The sequence below is a fragment of the Microcaecilia unicolor genome, chromosome 1 (assembly GCF_901765095.1).
Source record: "Microcaecilia unicolor chromosome 1, aMicUni1.1, whole genome shotgun sequence".
NCBI classification, from domain to species: domain Eukaryota; kingdom Metazoa; phylum Chordata; class Amphibia; order Gymnophiona; family Siphonopidae; genus Microcaecilia; species Microcaecilia unicolor.
Window position 1 is genome coordinate 242,759,565 of NC_044031.1, and position 18,344 is coordinate 242,777,908.

Genomic DNA, 18,344 nt, shown 5'->3' on the forward strand with positions numbered 1-18,344 from the left:
TTTTGTGCCTTGCTTAGCAGCAAGTGGGACTTTTTTGTTCATTTTCTTCATTTCTTAGAGGGTCTTATACTAAACCGTGGTAGCGTTTTTAGCTGGCGGTAAATGCTGAGACCCTGTGGGGCCTTGCTTGAGGGGTATGGGTCCCCATCCTCCACCTCTCTTGCCTGTTCACCCTGTTTGGGTGTATTCCCCACAGGTTTCCCCTGCATCTTCCAAGCTTTCCAAAAGTGCTCACTTGGATGCACATATACAACCCCCCCCCCAAAAAAAAAACAAAAAAAAACCCAACAAACTAATTCAATTGGCCTGGCAAGCTTTATGCCCTTTATCAGGGGCTAATGCTATTGTAAAGTATTAAGTAGGGGATTTCCCTCTAGGTGCACCCAGAGAAAGCTGGGGGCAGCAGAGATGCTGGAGCCCCAGGCCAATAAGTTAGGCCAAGGTAGCCAAGCAGGGCAGCGCACGTCTGCCATGGGGTAGGGCATGCTGACAGCACACACTGTTAGCCTTCAGAGCCAGCAGCTGAGCAGGGCTAATGGATTATTCCATAGCATCCCACAGATCAGTCCAGAGTCTTGTGGGTTATGTCCCTCTACCAACAGGTGGAAATAGAGAGAACTTCAGAGGTTTACTAGATGTGGTCTCGTGCAGCCACCTTAACTTCAGTATTCTCTCTATCTAGCAGGTGGATGGTCATATATGTGCAGCTCTGGATCGATTGGCTCCTGACCTGGTCCCCTGGGTCTAGTTGAGCTTTTGGGGTCTGAGGTGTCCCAGTTATGGGACTTGGGTGCACACCTGGTGGTGCCAGGTCCCTCCCTTCCTCTTCCATCACCCCCTCCTCTCTGCCTGACTGGTTTGTGGTTCTCACTCTCCTGACTTTGAAAAGAAACAACTCCTCAGACTGAGGGGTGTGAGGACTGACTAGGCATGTGACAGCGATTCCCGAGGAGGTGAGTAGTCATTACCCTACCTGCGCTGGTATGGGAGCTGCTGGACTGCTGCTCCGGTTTTCCTGTGCTGGAGCTCCACTGTAAAGCCCAACTCCATGGAGTGTTGTGCTCCTTCCCGGCTTGTTTTGGTGGGTGCAGGGCAGCTGTTTTCATAGACATGCGCCATCTTTCCTCCCACGCCACATTGCAAGGCTGAAGCGCTGGTGCTCCCTTGGGACCTGATTCGCCTGTGATTCTGGCAGTTTATGTGCAGGCCTTTCAGAAGATGTGACTGGGGAACTGGGGGTGGATCACTCCCAGTTTCTTCATATTTGGTATTTAAGGGCTTCTGAGGAGGTCTGGGACTGTTTGTAGACTCCTGTGGGAGTCCTTGGGTCTCCCACAGCTTTGAGTCTCCCGCAGCTTCCCAAGGGCGAGGTCAGAGGCTCAGCAGACCCGTGCGGCTGTTCTGTGGCAGGAAGAGCCTTAAGCTGCAGCTTAGAAAGTACTGACTATCTGAAAGTCTTCTGGTGGACATGCCTGTGCCTCGCTAGGTGATTTATGGTTTGGTTGAGGTTCAGGGTGTGTGTACATCATTAATGGAGGGGAGAAAGGGATCAGGATTAGGGATCCTACTCTAGGTTTTTCACTTTTTCCCTTTCTCACAGCATGGCAGTACAGATGGGGTTTAGTTAGTCCGGCTTAGGTCTGTTGACTCCATGTTTCGGTGAGAAATGTTACATTTTGAGGCTAATACAGTCCTCTCAGGTTTCTCTCGGTCTTCATGTTAATCCTGCATTCTCTGTGCTGCCCTGGTGGCATTTTCTCTGTGTGCACTGTTTACATCAAATTAGTTTTATTCAGGAAGGTGGCTGGCCTTTCTGCCTGAAGGTTACAGGTTCAAGGCTTGGTGTATCCATCATATTAGAAACTGTGGACTCAGCTATGTTTTCAGTGGGGCATATTTTATTTCATTCTCTCTTACTGCAAGCAATTCTTGCGTGGCTGGAATAGTTATCACTACACTACTGTACTAAAGATTGCCCTCCTCTCTCTTTTTGCGCAATGATACTGGCCACACCTTTGCATACAAGTCCCAGCCACCTCGGTATCTGCAGCGTACCTGGTACCTCAGATTGCTGCTATGGCATTTTTGGCATTTTTTCATGGTATGGGGCACCTAGATTTCATGAGGCGTGGTCCAGGAACTACTTCAGAGTAGAGGTAGCTTAATAGTTGTTGCAACCAACTGAGAGTGAGCACAGAGCTCTAGAGGTGCTGCTTTACGACCCGCTGCAGCTTGCTACCTATAGTGTGCAATGGTTCAACAGCCATATTCTGCTACGCCATCTGGCTCTTGTTCTCAGCCGCACTTTTTAACTTCAGTGCGCAGCAGTTCTAGTGCATAGTTGCACCAGCCAATTCTTGACCTTCTCAAGAAGTTAACACTGGCTTAGGCACCGGACCACTGATGTGGCCTCCAAGTCACATTTGGCAACCTTCCTTTTAGAAGTAATCTTGGGCCTGGAGAAAGATCTACGGCAGTTGGGTAAAGACCCGAGGGACTCCCAAGTCTCAGAGATTGCCAGGGGACAAGTCTAAGGATGATTTTTAATCCTCTCGGTTTTGTTGTAGATTTTGTGGAGCCAGGAAAACCACTTTCAGGGTTTCAGCTTCCACTACAAGCCACCTGGCTGCTGGTAGAGTGAGCTTGGTTTCAACTCCAGATCTACCTATGCCTGCTGCATCTCCCAATGATGGAGTCTCAGTTCACTCCTCAGGCAGGACTCTTCTATGGGTTTCAGGAGGAGTTGACCAAGATTGCCTTAGCTCAATGTGTCTTAGTTTTTCTTTCGCATGGTTACAACCTGGACTTCACTACAGATTTTTCTTGGAGTCTACATGCAAGCTCAGACGCAAATATCAGGCAATTCTTGCCACCTTGCCAACATTTCTGCCTTTAGGCACAGTTGAGTCTGTCCCCAGTAGCATTTGGGGGAATGGGAAGGTCCCTTTGCTTTTTAGTTCCAACCAGGGAACTTCCCTGTAGCTGAGTTTGGACGTCATAAGAGTCCATGGTGTTTACGGTTCAACTTTTCACAATGGGAACCTTGCAGTGTGTAATTGTTCAGGCTGGCAGGGAGTTTCTAGCCTCCATGGACCTCTAGGAAGCGTATTTTCATATTCCCAGTGCTCCTTCCCGCAGAGGGACCTTAGTGATTTATGACCATGTCATTCATCCTTTCCATGTTACCAAAGACATTTTTTTCAAGGTGGTGGTGGCATCAGCTTTCCTTCGTGAGGATGGATTGCAGGGTTCATCCATACCTTGCGACTGGCTGATTTGCGATTCTCTTCTATCAAGAGAGTCTGCAAATTTCATCCAAGATACATACCCTTCCGTCCTTAGGATTGGTAATCTATGTCACCAAGAGTCAGTTGTTTACAGCACAAATCTTGGCTTATCAGGGAGTGATGTTCCATATAAGCTTGGGAAGTCCTTTCTTCCTTTTGCCCCTCAGCAACAGGTGCCAATCCAAGTCAGGTTCTACAGATCTAGGGATATGGGAATAGGTTCAAGTTTTGGGCACAAGGGCCTCTTTTTCTTGGACATTCCCCCATGGGCCTGATTCCATATGAGACCACTTCAGTGGTTCCTTCTCTGCTTTGGTCCCCATCTCTGTGGTTCCCTTCATGCCAACTTAGTCTCAATGGGTGATTTCAGCACAGCCTTCTGTTGACATTTCAGAAGTTCTCTCTCTGGAGGTGGCTATCTGCAACTTGTAGGCTTCTAGGGTGTGCCATAGCTGGCGGCAACAGATTTCAGATCCCTTCCAGAAGGCAGTCGACTGCCTCCTCACTTGCCAGATGTGGAGTCGAGTCTGGCTTAGTTGACAGTTTTCTTCTATGATTTGTTTTGGACATCGAATAAGTAGATGTTTTTGGTGGTCACAGCATGTCGTTTGATGTGGTTGTGCTGCTGGGTGGCAGATGCAGCTTCTAACAGCGGCTGGTTCAGCTCCCTTTTCAGGGCAAGGTATTGTTTGAGAACTCGGTGAAGTTGGTGGAAGATCTGGGTGACATGAGGACGTTCTTTTTGGTCGGGTCAAGCTTGCCTTTACCTTTAGGACACCAGGACTATCGTCTAGGGCAGCCTAGTTTTCTTCACTGATCCAGTCCAGGCAGGGTCTCAGAACTCCCAACCTCATTCGTTTGAGATCCTCCGGATTTCTACTGAAGGGGTGATGAGGCGCACGGTCCTGTCTCTTCTGCATACAGAGGTTTCTGCCTTCCATCCCATTCCACCTTTGTGTCTTCCTGCTTCTTGAACGTTCACCATGTACTCCTATACTATTTAGAAGTGACCAACGAGTTCCGTTGGTCAAATCTTTGCTTTATGCTTTGCTCATGATCTTAGGAAGGTAATGCTGTTTCCAAAGCTACGCTGGCTCACCATCTTTAGATTGGCAGATGTGGGCATAGCGGTTTTGATGTCAGGGGGAGCAGACTTTTTCTAAAATAGGCGTAAGTGTGAAGCTGAAGGGCTGCTCCGCATAGATGCTATTCAAAATCCATTTAGGGGAGTGGCCGCTTCCCTTGTGCCCCACCTAGCTATTCCTCTGCATAGTGGGGCAATGTCTGGGATGACCCACTGAGCAGAAGTGACTTCCTACATAGTTTCATGCATGGCTAAAGACTAACTCGGTCTTCTAGTGCTCTACATTTTAAGGTTAGCAGATGAAGTGGTGGCAGGATCAGAAGCAGACATGTTCAGAACCTAGAGAGCCTTAGGTATATAGGAAGGTAACTCCTCCTTCCATATCATCAAGCTGATCAATCCATAGACTGGTGGGTTGTGTCCATCTACCAGCAGGTGGAGATAGAGAGCAAACTTTTGCCTCCCTATATGTGGTCATGTGCTGCCGGAAACTCCCCAGTATGTTCTCTATCTCAGCAGGTGGTGGTCACACACAGCAGCAGCTCTGGCTAGGCCTCCAAGCCTAATTTTTAGGTTTTGTTGAGTGCCTGGGGTTGAGGGCTCTTCTTGAGCAATTGCAAACCTGGTGGCGCCAGGTCCTTCCTTTTCTCCCCCCTCCCGCTGGCTCCGTTAAAAAAAAAAAAAAAAAAATTTTGAACGTCCTTAAAGGCGTTTATTTCGACGTTTATTTAAACGTTTATTGCAGCTACTCACTGGGACACCAGGTCGTTACAGCTCGGAGCGGAAAGCAGGTAATTTTTACCTATTTATAGCGGGCAGGGGGGTTCCCCGATTGATCTCCACGTGGCCTATGGCGTCGGAGGGCGAGGGCGCAAAGTGTCGCTCCCCTGATCGCTTGGGCGCTTCTAGAGGGGATGTGGGGGTCCTAAAGTCTGATTCGCCCTTGTTGGGTGACAGTTTCGTGACCGATGAGTGTCCCGGTCCTTCCTCCGGTGTGGCGGTTTTTCCCGCCATAAACGCCCATCCCCCGCGGCTCGCCTCCGCCATATTGGCCGGCCACGCGGCTCGGACGGCTTCTTCTTGGGCCGCCCTTGAGGTGGGAGACATTGATGCCATGAACGCCCTTAATTTGGGCGACGGCACAAAAGTGGCTAAAGTTAAGCGCCGTTTTTCCCACGCGGCTCCTTCGCGGAGTGTCGCGCCGGACGCCATCTTGAATGCGCAGCATGTCTCTCCCCCGCTCTTGCGAGAGCCGGTTGAGGGTGCATCTAGGGCTGTAGCCCAGGCTGCGGAAGTGCACAGTCTGGGGGGTTTCTCCCCCGAGTTTGTTTTGCTGCTGCATCAGGCCTTCCTTCTGCAAAACGCTGCCCCTGCTCCCTCGTCTGGTAAAGAGGTTGAGGCCCCCGGAGGTAAACGCCCTCGGGTTGATTCCCAGGCCTTGGAGGACTTTGTCTCCTCCGATGTAGATGAGGGCAGCGTATCTGAGTTCTCCCAACGGTCCTTTGCGGATTCCTTGGAGGAGACGGATCCCCGCTCGGATGGAGCGGATGACCCCTCTGCAGCGCGGCTCTTTAGCTCAGAGGATTTGCCCAACCTGTTAGTGCAGGCCATGGGCATTTTGAAGATTTCCTCTCCGGAGGACGTCTCTCCCTCAGCCCCTGTTGGCTCTGCCATTATGCTGGGGACGAAGCGCCCGCCTAGAACCTTCCACGTGCATGATGCCATGCACACCTTAATTTCGGCTCAATGGGATGTCCCGGAAGCGAGCCTTAAAGTGGCTAGGGCTATGTCCCGCCTCTATCCTTTGCCTGAAAGTGAACGTGAGGCCTATCTGTGGCCTACCGTGGATTCTTTAATCACTGCGGTGACTAAGAAAACGGCGTTGCCGGTGGAAGGTGGCACGGCCCTAAAGGACGCCCAAGACAGAAGATTGGAGGCGGCCTTAAGGTCGTCCTTTTGAGGCGGCTGCTTTAAGTTTGCAGGCCTCAGTTTGCGGCTCCTATGTGGCCAGGGCGTGCCTGTCTATGGTGCAGCGGGCTTCCCCCTCGGATCATTCCTTGAGGGCTGATTGGCCGGCCCTGGAATCGGGCTTGGCCTATTTGGCAGACTTGCTGTATGATGTCTTGAGGGCCTCAGCTAAAGGCATGGCTCAGACAATCTCTGCGCGGCGGTGGCTTTGGCTGAAGCATTGGTCTGCTGACCACGCCTCTAAATCCCGCCTGGCTAAATTGCCTTTTAAAGGCAAGCTGCTCTTTGGGGTCGAGCTGGACAAAATCGTGACCGATCTCGGCACGTCTAAGGGCAAGAAGTTACCAGAGGTCAGGGCTCGGGCTAGTACTCGTCCCGGTACCTCCAGAGGACGGTTTCAGGAAGCCCGTCGGTACCGCCCGGGCAGGTCGGGCTCTTCTGCCTCCTCTTCCTTCAAAAGGAACTTCTCCCCCAAGCAGCATTCCTTTCGCAGAGACCGCCGTCCCGGAGGTGCTCCCTCCGGTCCTCCCCCAGGGTCTCGTACCCAATGACGGGGCCTTGGTCCACCCCCCAGCGCAGATTGGAGGACGGCTGTCCTCGTTTCTGGGCGAGTAGACCACAATAACTTCAGACGCTTGGGTGCTGGAAGTCATCAAAGACGGCTACAAGCTAGAGTTCTGCCGACCCTTACGAGACGGGTTTGTACTCTCTCCCTGCAAGTCTCCGGTCAAAGCTGTGGCAGTGCAGCAGACCTTGGACAATCTGATCCTGCCTGGGTGCGGTCGTTCCGGTGCCAGAAAATCAGCTTGGCAAGGGACGTTACTTCATTTACTTTGTGGTACCAAAGAAAGGAGGTTCTGTACGGCCTATCTCGACCTCAAAGGGGTCAATCGGGCCTTGAAAGTTCGGCACTTTCGCATGGAGACTCTCCGCTCTGTTATAGCGGCAGTGAAGGCAGGGGAGTACCTGGCATCCTTGGACATCAAGGAAGCGTACTTGCATATTCCCATCTGGCCTCCTCATCAACGCTTTCTGCGTTTTGCAGTCCTGGGCCGACACTTCCAGTTCAGAGCCCTCCCGTTCGGGTTGGCTACTGCTCCGCGGTCCTTCTCCAAAGTAATGGTGGTCATCGCGGCCTTCCTGAGGAAGGAAGGAGTACAAGTCCATCCTTATCTGGACGACTGGTTGATCCGAGCCCCCTCTTATGCAGAGTGCGGCAAAGCTGTGAACCGGGTGGTTGCTCTTTTGAGCTCCCTGGGGTGGATCATCAACTGGGAGAAAAGCCAGCTGCGCCCAACTCAGTCCCTGGAGTATCTGGGAGTTCGATTCGACACCCAAGTGGGCAGAGTGTTCCTGCCAGACAATCGGATTGTCAAGCTTCAGGCTCAGGTGGACCAGTTCCTAGTAGCCTCTCCTCTTCGGGCTTGGGACTATGTGCAGCTGTTGGGCTCTATGACGGCCACGATGGAAGTAGTGCCCTGGGCCAGGGCTCATATGAGACCACTTCAACTCTCTCTGCTGCAGCGCTGGACTCCGATGTCGGAGGATTATGCTGTGCGCCTTCCCTTGGACCCAGCAGTGCGCAAGGCGCTGAGCTGGTGGACGCAGACAGACAAGTTGTCTGCAGGAATGCCTCTGGTGACCCCGGAGTGGATTGTCGTCACGACGGACGCCTCTTTGTCGGGCTGGGGAGCCCATTGCTTGGGAAGGACAGCGCAGGGGCTCTGGTCTCCTGCAGAGGCAAAGTGGTCTATCAACCTCCTGGAACTCAGAGCCATTCGGTTGGCGCTTTTGGAGTTCATCCCGGTACTGGCGTTGAAGCCTGTACGGGTCCTGTCGGACAATGCCACGGCTGTGGCCTATGTCAACTGCCAGGGAGGTACCAAGAGCGCCCCTCTAGCCAAGGAGGCCATGAATCTATGCCAGTGGGCGGAAGCGAACCTGGAACAGCTGTCAGCGGCCCACATTGCCGGAGTCATGAATGTCAAGGCGGACTTTCTCAGTCGCCATACCTTGGAGCCCGGAGAGTGGCAGCTATCTGCTCAGGCGTTCTTGGACATCACGAAGCGCTGGGGCCTGCCGAGCCTAGATTTGATGGCGTCATCGGCCAATTGCCAAGTGCCGCGCTTTTTCAGCAGAGGACGGGACCCTCGATCCCTGGGAGTAGATGCTCTTCTCCAACAGTGGCCGACACAAGAGCTTCTCTATGTGTTCCCGCCCTGGCCCATGTTGGGCAGGGTACTAGACCGGGTGGCAAAGCATCCGGGCCGGATAATTCTGGTGGGTCCGGATTGGCCCAGACGTCCCTGGTATGCGGACTTGATCAGGCTCTCAGTCGACGATCCTCTGCGGCTGCCAGTGGAGCAGGGTCTGTTACATCAGGGTCCCGTGGTGATGGAGGATCCCTCCCCCTTTGGTCTTACGGCCTGGCTATTGAGCGGCAGCGGCTGAGGAAGAAGGGCTTCTCAGACAAGGTCATCGCCACTATGCTGAGAGCGAGGAAGCGCTCTACTTCTACTGCTTACGCCAGGGTTTGGCGTACCTTTGCAGCGTGGTGTGAAGCAGGATCATTTTCTCCATTCACTGCTCCAATTTCTTCAGTGTTGGCATTCCTGCAAGAAGGTCTGCAGAAAGGCCTGTCGCTCAGTTCCCTTAAAGTCCAGGTAGCGGCCCTGGCTTGCTTCAGGGGCCGCCTGAAGGGTGCTTCCCTGGCTTCGCAGCCAGATGTGGTGCGTTTTCTCAAGGGAGTTAATCACCTGCGCCCTCCTCTGCACTCGGTGGTGCCTGCGTGGAATCTCAATCTGGTGCTAAGAGCATTACAGAAGCCGCCTTTTGAACCCTTGTCGAGGGCATCTCTGAAAGACCTGACGTTGAAAGCAGTCTTTTTGGTGGCTATCACTTCAGCCAGAAGAGTTTCCGAGCTCCAGGCGCTCTCATGTCGAGAGCCTTTTCTGCAGTTCACTGAGGCAGGAGTGACTATTCGCACAGTGCCTTCCTTCCTGCCCAAGATTGTTTCTCGCTTCCATGTGAATCAGCAGCTCTGTCTCCCTTCCTTTCGTAGGGAGGACTACCCAGAGGAATACTCTGCTCTTAAATATCTGGATGTGAGACGAGTCATCATCAGATACTTGGAAGTGACCAATGATTTCCGGAAATCGGATCATCTGTTTGTCCTGTTTGCAGGTCCTCGTAAGGGTCTGCAGGCTGCTAAGCCTACAGTGGCAAGATGGGTCAAGGAAGCCATTGCAGCGGCTTATGTGGCCGCAGGGAAGGTGCCGCCTATCCAGCTGAAGGCTCACTCCACTAGAGCTCAGGCGGCCTCGATGGCACAGGCCGGGTCCGTCTCCTTGGAAGAGATATGCAAGGCGGCAACTTGGGCATCGGCCCATACATTCTCCAAGCATTACCGCTTGACTGTGGCGGCACGGGCGGAGGCCCGGTTTGGAGCTTCAGTGTTGAGGTCAGGGATTTCAATGTCCCGTAATAGCCAGAACAAAACGCAGTGTGCTGTAGTAAAAACGTATGAAGCAATACTAAATGAATACTACAGCCTAAATTGTTAGTGTTGTGTCGGTATTGGCAGAGAAAAAGCCCTCAGAAACCGCTGGCAAAAAATGTCTGCGGTTTAGTGCAAGGTTATATATGATTCAATTCATAACTCATGCAGCGTTTCTATCATTGGGCAAAAAACTCTGTCACCACAGGGCTATATATTTACAAGCCTCAACTGAAATTAAGCTGACTGACAGCAATGGTTTTTAGATTATCAGGCCCTATTCATGACCCGAAACAAATCAGCAAAAAAAGACTTAGCTTTTGAACTGAAATCGAGCACTCGTCTTTATCCGTTCGACGGGGATCACCGTTTCACCTAAGAACGCGGCTTCATCAGGAACGGAGTGCTAATGTGCTGAAATCTGAAACAAACATTGCATATAATCATAAATGTTGTCAAAGGAAAAAATGTAAGAATATAAAACACAAAGAAAATCACACCACGGACAGACATACTAGATTGAAGGCGTGAACTTTTTCAAAATGGCGCCTCAGCGTTCACGTTCAAACAGCTGATTGAAATACTATCGTCACCATGACGTGTTAGACGTCAGTAGAAATTAAACCAATCAATTGAATTGTTAAGCCCATTGGGCTCTAAAGTGTCCCATTCAAAAATCAGCTTTGCTTCTTTCCTTGCTAATGTTAGCTTGCCGTTACCACCTCGATGTGGCAATTTGATCCAATCAATTGCGACGCATCGCAAATCCTCAAATTTATGTTTGTGCTGGATACAATGTTCAACAATGGGTTCCTTGATCGCTGACCTTCTGAGATTAGACCGGTGTTCAAGAATTCTAACCTTTAAAGGTCTCGTGGTCATCCCTATATATTTTTTATTACAGGGGCACGTCAGACAATATACTACATGGTCAGAAAGGCAATTGGTGAAATGCATTAAATCATAGATTTTTTTAGTCTTAGGATTCATAATTTGTTTGGTTTGAGTGGTGATACTGCAGATCTGACAGTGGCCACATTTAAAGTGGCCACGTATTTTAGTTGAATCTTTGTGAATTGATAGTCTAATGTCTGCAGGACTGAGGATCTCTTTAATATTTCTCGTCCTCGAGAAGGCTACCCGCAAGTCTAAATTTTCAAAGGTGTGTGTGGTCTTCATGATTTCCCATCTCTTTTTAATCATTGTTGCTAGATATTCACTGTGCTCACTATGTTGCATTACCATGGTAAATTTACCATCTTCTTGATGTTTCATGTACTTAGAAAGAAGCAAACTCCTATTGTTATATCTTGCCCTCCGATATGCTTTCTTCAATATAGATCTGCTGTAGCCTCTGTCCAATAAGTTTGACATGAGGTTGTTGGCTTGAATTTTGAAAGTGTGGAAATCCGAACAAATGCGTCTGATCCTAAGCATTTGTGAGAAAGGAAGGCTCTCTTTCAAATGTGTAGGGTGACAGCTGGAGCTGTGTAGAAAAGTGTTCTTGTCTGTCTCCTTTTTATACACTCTGGTGACAAATCCATCTGATGTGCTGTTAACTTCTACATCTAAATAATGGATGCATTCAAATGAATGTTGTTCGGTGAACTGAATATTGTCATCACAGCTGTTGAGCCATAACATGAATTTATGTAGGTCTGTTACGGTACCTGTCCAAATCATGAAGATATCATCGATATATCTCCACCACTGTGCAATAACCTCCTGAAATGGAGATTTATCAATCCATGTTGACTCAAACTGGGACATATATAAATTGGCAATGGATGGGGCGAATGTAGCCCCCATCGCTACCCCGCTCGTTTGCAGGTAGAATTTATCCAGAAAAAGAAAATAATTCTCTTTCATTGCAATTCTTGCAAGCGTGAGAAGAAAATCTGTGGGTATGCAATGTGGTCTTGTTCTATTGTCAAGAATATTCCTGATGTTGTTCAATGCTTCATCCTGAGGAATGGACGTGTATAATGAACACACGTCCAATGTGACCATAAGGGCATCTCGATATTCAGATTCAAACTCCCCGATTTTTTCAAGAAAGTGAGTAGTGTCTCTGATGTATGATGGATATTTGGACACTTCAGGTCTTAAGAAAGTGTCAATGAAGGAGGATAATGGTTCTAAAACCGAATTTCTTCCCGAAAGAATGGGTCTTTTTTTGCTGATTTGTTTCGGGTCATGAATAGGGCCTGATAATCTAAAAACCATTGCTGTCAGTCAGCTTAATTTCAGTTGAGGCTTGTAAATATATAGCCCTGTGGTGACAGAGTTTTTTGCCCAATGATAGAAACGCTGCATGAGTTATGAATTGAATCATATATAACCTTGCACTAAACCGCAGACATTTTTTGCCAGCGGTTTCTGAGGGCTTTTTCTCTGCCAATACCGACACAACACTAACAATTTAGGCTGTAGTATTCATTTAGTATTATTTCAATGTCCCGCCCTGGGTGAGTACTGCTTCGGTACATCCCACCAGTCTATGGATTGATCAGCTTGATGATATGGAAGGTAAAATTATGTATCATACCTGATAATTTTCTTTCCATTAATCATAGCTGATCAATCCATAGCCCCTCCCAGATATCTGTACTGTTTATATTCTGGTTGAATTTTAGGTTCAAGTTTAGTCTTCAGTTACTTCAGGAGGACTTCGTGTTAAAGTTTTTTCACTTGGATTCTTCAAGAGTTGAGACGAGTTTGTGTTACAGTGAGCTGCTGCATTCCTCTCCCCTCCGTTTTACGGGGCTGGATTGAGACTTAAATTCTGCCGGCACTCCCTCCCGCTTCGTGCGGCTGTAGGGCAGCTTTGTACCCCTCCCGCTTTGGCGGTGTTAGGGTCAGTCAGCTCCTCCCGCGGTTGCGGTTGCAGGATAAGCCAGATCCCCCCGCATTGGCGGGTGTGGTGTCCCTCCCCCGTTCCGCGGGGATGAGCTGGACGGATTCCCCTCCCCCACTTGTGTGGGGATGAGCTGGGTTAATTCCCCTCCCCCGTTTCGGCGGTGGTGAGCTGGGCAGAGTGTCCCTTTGTGGGTGTAATTCTCTAAGTGCTGAGTCCTGCGGATGGAGCTTTGATATCGACATACTGAGGAGTTTCCGGCAGCACATGACCACATATAGGGAGGCAAAAGTTTGCTCTCTATCTCCACCTGCTGGTAGATGGACACAACCCACCAGTCTATGGATTGATCAGCTATGATTAATGGAAAGAAAATTATCAGGTATGATACATAATTTTACCTTACGAAACACCCACATTGTGGTGGGACAATCAGATTCCTGACCTGCTGAGCAGAAATGCCTCCCGCCATAGCCTCATGCTGTCCTGTGGCTGGTCACAAGAAAGGGGATCTGGTTTTGAGAGCGACAGTGGCCATTGGCTGAGAGAGGCAATTTCTTCGGCTGGCCTCTATATAGGATAGTCTTTCCCGTTGTGGATGGCAGTACTCTCTTCCAGATCGCAGTTGACTTCCTTTTCTGAGTCCCGTCTGACTTCTGTGGCTGACCTTTGCAGTTCGGCCACTTTGTCCTCTGTCCTGCCGTGGATGGCTTTTGCAGATCGTCCACTTGATCTGTTGGTCTTCCCTTGCTAGGCTTTGCAGGCTTGACGTTGCAGTGATACAAAGGCATTATAGTATTTTCTGTCTTATTCACCATCCCTTTCCTAATAATTTCTTGCATCCTGTTTGCTTTTTTGGTCGCTGCCACACACTGGGCAGATTTCAGCGTATTATCTACAATGCCACCCAGATCTTTTTCTTCAGCTCTGATCAACCCCCTCCCCCCCAAGTTGGACCCTTGCATCAGGTAACTGATTATTCAGATTATGCTATAACCCACAAGAGGGTCTTTTACAAAGGCGTGGTAGCTTTTTAGCGCGTGCTAATGATTAGCATGTGCTAAATGCTAGAGGTGCCCATAGGAATATATAGGCGTCTGTAGTGTTTAGCACACGCTTATTTTTTAGTGCATCTTTGTAAAAGGACTCCTAAGTTAATGATTAGTCCAGCTCAAAGGAATACTAAAGAGCTGAGTTAGCACAATTTCTTTATAATATAGGATCAAGGCAATGACCAGCTTTGTGTGTAGGATCAATAGAAAGAGAGAAATCCTGGTCATCTAGGGCAGTGTTTTCCAACCTTTTTGCACTCACAGATAACTACCTAGTCCCAGAGAAGGCTGCAATATTCTTCCCTTTTATCCTTCCACTTGTCATAAGGAATATAATAATTTGGACAGGTGAGGCAATAGGGTTTTTGTCTCCTAACACTTACCCCAAGATACAGTGGACCAGCCATTCCCCAAAATAGAGTGTAACAGAATTGACAGAACAAAGAAATTAGAAAAGATATAGACTATGTTTCTTCAGAAGGAAGGTCTTTATTACTTACCAATAACAAGGCAATATGGCAATACAGCAGTTAGGCAAAGTAATTAGAGTAATCGAATAGAGTAATTAGGTAAAATAATTAGACAGTGTAATTAGGCAGAACAATTAGAAAGCAATTAGACAATAGCTGCAAAGGCTTACGCTCTGTCGATCATCTCGCCCCTCTGACTAGATACAGTACCACAGTGGCTTTATATGCACTGGACAGAGCATCAATCCCTCTCCCATCCAGTCTACAATTTGCAACTTCAGCTAATTGTATTGTAACATCAGCTAAATTCTGTCTTACGTTATTGTTTACATTAAATGGAACACACTATCTGAATGTTTACAGAATACAGAACTTATAGAATATAGAACTTCAGCACCTCCAAGGTTTTTACAAAATATTGCAGTTGCCATCTTGTTATAGGAATTTCTCTAGTACCCATGTTTATTATAATGTTATCTCAAAACCTCAACACATCTTAACCTTCAAACTGCAAATACATTCTCAGTGTCTTTGTGTATGTAGAATTAGTGGCACCTTTTCTGCCAGGACGGGGGAAGAGCTCTCCTTGCTGGAACAGCATGACCTCGAAGTACAGAAAGATGAAACTGTCAGGCTTTCTAAGTTTGAGCCTTTAGACAGAAAGATGCAGCTTTAAGCATAAAGTACAGAAAATGCAGTGCTCAGACACTTTAAGTCTGAGCTTTTAACTTATGCATTTCATGGGTCACTACTGACCTGTCAGTGGTCAGAAAAAGAGCAAATCAATTCACTTATCCATTCCCCCTCCCCCCCCCCCTCAACTTAAAAATAAATACTTGAGCTGGTGGGGGTCCCAGGCTTCTTCCTGTGAAGACACCACCTTAATAGTGCCAAAAGCACTGCTCTCCACCTCGGCAGTCTGTGGCAGTTCTTCAAGCCTCTGACACAGGTACATGCTTAGTTTTTGCATATGCATTGAAAAAGAGCATGCGCAGGTGCCAGTTTCAGGAGCTCAAGGAGTTGCCCTAGACTGCCGAGGTGGAGTGCAGTGTTTTTGGCACCATTTAGGGTAGGACTGCGCTAGGTGGGAGAGAGAATCTCTGTGATATGGATATTCAAATTTTCCTGAATTGTCATGGATCCCAGGTGGAAACAAAAAGTCCATGAGCAGTCCAAAGTTCAACGGAAGTAGAGAAGACAGGAGGAACTTGGTAACAGACCAAATAGTACAGGGATATGGGGCTTTTGATGGTAATAGATAATACTTCAAGGGCATCAGAAGTATAGTGAAACAGCTCATGATATTTCCATTTATTCCACAAACCAAAGATGCCACACCTGACATGCCTTGTGAAGAATGAAAAATTATTCGGACATGGCTGCCTTTGATAGAAGGTCTCTCCCTCCCTCCTGAAGTCAGGGTCTGTGTCTCCCTCCCTCCTGCAGTCTGGTCTCTGTTATAGCTAGTACTAGCCGTTAAGCCTGTTAAAACGGGCGAGATTTCCAGCTACCCTCCTCGCCGCCACTCCCTCACCCCTCCGTGCCGGGCCCCTGCACTGACCTGACAGCGCCTCTCACCTCCGTGTGAAAGCGCTGCAGGCAGCAGCAGATCTCCTGCCTGCAGCGCTTTCACACGGAGGTGAGAGGCGCTGTCAGGTCAGTGCAGGGGGCCCGATACGGAGGAGGGCGGGAGCGGCGGCGGGGATGGGGGGGGGAGGGTAGAAGTTGGTGCGCGCGATGTTTGTTTCCAGGCGGCAGTGTCCGACAGTGACTCCGACTCCGTTTCCCTCTCTGTTCCGCCCTCTCACATCATCACGTCTTGACGCGAGGGCGGGACAGAGAGGGAAGTCTCTACTGCGCATTTGCAGGTGAGTCGGTCACTTGCTGTTTATATGTTTGATATTGAAATGATGCTTAGCAGGAAGGTCACAAATCAGAGAAGACTTGTTCCTCATGCTCTGTACATTTATCAGGCCTACTGTGAGATTTGTAGTAGAGAGACCTGGTGGGCATGGGAGATTAGATTTCTGGGCAGCAGGAATATTAAAGCTGCAAGAATGCACAAGGTCTGTGTCCCAGGTGTACTGGGACTAGATTAAAAGAAATCATAGTGGGAAAGCTTTTAAACATATAATGGCAAGATATAACAAATGAAAGTAAAAGCATTATGGTTGGTACATGCCACAGCAAAACTGTAATTTATTGGGAAAACTTTCCCTAATGTCACCTCCTACAATAATCTATGGGTAGAGCTTAACAACGTCACCGAGGGCAGATTGGAGTACACAATAGACATATTCTACAAAGAAAATACAAATACGCAATAAGACAGACCAAAAGATCATACTATAAAACTAAAATAGGGACAGATTACAAAGACACGAAGAAATTATACCAACTCGTGAACAAACTCCTAGGCACCAACTGCGGTCTGGGCATGGCTGAGTGGGAGCAATAGCGACTGGCCTTGGTGCCAGTGTAAAAAAAAAAAAAGAGTTCAGGACGCACAGTGCAATGGCAGCTCCAGCAGAGGGAGTGAAGCATTGCTTCCATTGGGGCAGCCGCTGCACGATGTCAGGCCAGCGTTCCCGAGGGGTGCGAGGGAGTTGGAGGCTGAGGCTGCTCCGTGTGAGGTGAGTCAGCCGGCGTCAGAGCAGCGTTGTTCCCCTCTGGGTGAGGTGGGAAAGGCGGCTGTGTTGTGGCATGTGGCAGCAGGAGCTGCATAGTGTCAGGCTGTTTCTGCTTGTGATGGGGCTTCACAGAGTGGGTCTTTAAACTTGGTGCTGGTGCAGGGACCTCACTTTTTTTTTTCTGGAGTTCGTCTTGCTATTGCACCAGGCTTTTCTGCTTAAGCAAGGAGCTCAGGAGCCCTTTGCTGGTGGGGCTTTGGCTGCTTCTTCAGCCCCTAAGAGATCTCAGTTGGATTTCCAAGAGGAAACTGAGGAGTTTATCTCAGTCAACCCCATGGTTGGAGGTTGCCTCTCTGTGCTCAGAAGGGCCCTCTCTGAGGGAGCCCTTGGAGGAGGGCGAGTTCCCTCCTGAAGAAGAGGATGGCTTGAGGGTGCTCCGGTTATTTTATGAGGAGGAATTGAGCTCATTTATTTCTGAAGCGCTCATGGCCTTCTCGATTTGAGGAGCCCTCGCTGACACCGGCAGGGGGGTCAGTCCTAGACTATTGTGAGGGGGCTTAGACGACTGTTGAAGGCATTCCTCCATGCACCCAGACATTAAAGAATTAGTTTTGGCGAGTGGATCGCTCAGGACACCAGCCTAAGGGTCGGCAGAGCCATGGCATGCCTTTATCTTTTTGTGCCAGAGGAGAAAGACAAGCTGGGACTACCTAAGGTGGATTCCTTGGTGACAGCAGTCACCAAGAAGTCTACTCTGCCAGTTGAAGGGTGCATTGCCCTTCGGGTTCTGCAAGACAAAGTTGAAGTGCCTCGAAACAGGTTTGAGGCAGCGGCCCTGCAGTTACAGGTGGCAGTTTGCTCCTCCTTTGTGGCTAAGGCCTGTATGCAGTGGCACCAGTGGGCAGGTTTACAGGAGACTATCCATGCTGCGCAATTGGAGTCTGATATGGCCTATCTGGTGGATGCTATGTATGACGTTGCAGGCATTCACCAAGAGCATGTTGTTGGGAGTGACTGGAAGGAGGCAGCTCTGGTTGAGGATCTGGGCGGGGGATGCTGCTTCTAAGATTGCCTGGTGAAATTGCTCCTCAGGGGCAAGTGGCTGTTTGGAGAGGCCCTTAGCAATTTGGTTAAGGAACTGGATGAGTCTAAACTTCAAAGGTTGCTTGAGGAGGGCACCTTGTGGAGTTCCACACGGCTCCACCCCCCTCCCCAGTGCTTTTTAACCTATTAATGGGATCTCTAGGTAGATTACTAGATCATTTTGAATTTATTTTTATATATGTGGATGACTGCCGTATTTTTGCTATGCTTGCCAACATGGGAAGGAACTCTCTCAGATTAAACTCTGCATGGAACGGATAGAATCATGGTTTCTAACCATTGTTTAAAGCTTAATACTGAGACATTTCTTTAGATAGGTACTACTAATGATATACGATACCAACAAATATTTACTATCAGGAATAATTAATTCCTTTTAGATCTAAATTCAGAAAA

The 18,344-nt window shown here is 48.9% G+C and overlaps 1 protein-coding gene across 1 annotated transcript in view; it reads left to right on the top strand.

Annotated features, from left to right (window-relative positions):
* The window catches only part of LOC115474417 (reversion-inducing cysteine-rich protein with Kazal motifs-like), a 109,932-nt gene that overhangs the window by 15,127 nt on the left and 76,461 nt on the right, over nucleotides 1-18,344 (top strand). The gene's annotated exons all lie outside the window — the stretch shown is intronic.